Source organism: Branchiostoma belcheri, unplaced genomic scaffold (genome assembly GCF_001625305.1).
Source record: "Branchiostoma belcheri isolate BF01 breed outbred unplaced genomic scaffold, Haploidv18h27 scaffold155, whole genome shotgun sequence".
Lineage (NCBI taxonomy): Eukaryota > Metazoa > Chordata > Leptocardii > Amphioxiformes > Branchiostomatidae > Branchiostoma > Branchiostoma belcheri.
The window spans coordinates 566,271-568,683 of record NW_017802991.1 but is presented as its reverse complement, the minus strand read 5'-3'; positions in this window follow the sequence as shown (position 1 = coordinate 568,683).

Genomic DNA, 2,413 nt, shown 5'->3' with positions numbered 1-2,413 from the left:
CACTTTCTGGCGAAATGTTTAAAAGCCAATAAGTCCAGACAGGAACAACATATTTTCATTATTTTTGGTGTGTAGGTAGCTGAGAGAGAGATGTACATAATTAAATGCAAATTATGCAAATGAGGACTTAATTTGCATAATTAATGAGGAAATTCTATAATTACAGTGTTTTACATTATACTACTTACATACATGTAATGTATGTAACCTATGGCAGGTGGAACTTCAACAGATACTAATTATGCAAATGATGACCTAATTTGAATAATTAATGCGAAACTTCTATGATTTCGTAATGGTGAATGATGAGAAGGTCATACTTGGAACATCTGTAAGTTAATCAAAAGTTAACATACATCACGATGCATACATCATGTTAATGCAGAGGTCATTTGCACAATTAAAGAAGAAATTTACATTTACATATCAAGATCATATTTCATGGAGGTATGAGATCTCGGAATTCTAGTTTTTAGTCATTTCTATCAAATTCAGCGCTGTAGTTAGGCCATGTTGATTTGATTATATGGATGGCATCCTCTGGGAACCCCAAAACTGATGCGCGAGTGCGAATAAAAAAAGAAGTTTTGCAAAAAAAAGTTAAGTTGCTTTCACTATGAAATCTACGTGGTCATGAAGGTTGAACAAATGGCACAGAATATGTTATGGCGAATAATCTACTCTTCGAATTCATTTCTTTACATTTGTTTCTTTTTTCCTTTGATTTTGGCATTCTACGACATTGGTATCGTTTCTAAATGTTTTCCTTGCAACTTATGGTATATTTTTTTGCTCATTTAGCAACTGTTTTGCACGATTTACAGTATGGTTGAAAACTTTTTTTTTGGAAACGGCCGAAAATTCATGCGCACGCGGATGTCATCCATATAATCAAATCAACATGGCTTACCAGTAGGTGACCCACTAAACCGCACAAATAAATTCGTTCATGCAGTACATGAGATATTTAAACTGTATTGTCTGGCATGGTATGTGACAACTGACTTTAGTATTATGGTACTGGGCGTTACATTAGACTTTAAACTCCGCCATTTCGGCATCTTTATATTGTGTCCCTGCACTATTTCTCACTATTCGCTAAATGTTAGCATTGATATTGCACACCCTGTTTTTTGTCAATGAAGAAAGTATGTCAAAAGGTTAGAAGACATAAATTTTACTACTGTTAGCGTTAACACCAACATGTCCCTTTGCCCTCTATGTATATGCTCATTGGGTGTCCTGTCCCATTCTCTACCCCAGAAAAAATGTTGTAATAGACGAATAATTTTTTTTTTACAAATCTACTACTACATAATGCATGCTCATACGTTCATATTCCTGGTACATCATCATGGACCTATATTTCAACAGTATAGCAATCCTTGTTCTGTGAACACCAAGAAAAAGGTTCATAAGTAAGAGCCTAACTTCCTAAGGCCATGTTGATTTGATTAAATGGATGACATCCGCGCGCGCATGAACTTTTCGGCCGTTTCCAAAAAAAAAGGTTTCAACCATACTGTAAATCGTGCAAAACAGTTGCTAAAATGAGCAAAAATATACCATAAGTTGCAAGGAAAACATTTAGAAACGATACCAATGTCGTAGAATGCCAAAATCAAAGGAAAAAAGAGTTCCGAGATCTCATACCTCCATGAAATATGGGCTTAATATGTAAATGTAAATTTCTTCTTTAATTATGCAAATGACCTCTGCATTAACATAATATATGCATCGTGATGTTAAATTTTGATTAACTTACATATGTCCCAAGTATGACATTCCCATCATTAACCATTAAGAAATCATAGAATTTTAAATTAAAATTAGGTCATCATTTGCATAATTAGTATCTGTTGATGTTCCGCCTGCCATAGGTTACATACATTACATGTATGAAAGTAGTATAATGTAAAAAAACTGTATAGAATTTCCTTATTAATTATGCAATTAAATTCCTCATTTGCATAATTTAATTGCATTTAATTATGCACATCTCTCTCTCCGCTATCTACACACCAAAAATGATGAAAATATGTTATTCCTATCTGGACTTATTGGCTTTTAAACATTTCACCAGAAAGTGCCCTGCAGTTCTAGAACAAGCTGCTAGGGGGACCAAACTCACACCACTTATTCCTGATAGGAAAAGCAATCTGTCACTAAAACATCAAGACCATAGCATGTTCAGGACAAAAGATACAAAAACCGGAAGTTCTGCTGCAGTACCAAGGTCATCCACCAGGAGGCCCATACTTGACCTTTGTCTTCCTAAGACTTACCAACATACCAAATATCATCATAATCCATAAAGGCGTTATGAAGTTATACTGACTACAAATGTGCGGAAACACACACAGACACACAGACTGACGCGCCAAAAACAATACCTCCATTTTTCATGGAGGTA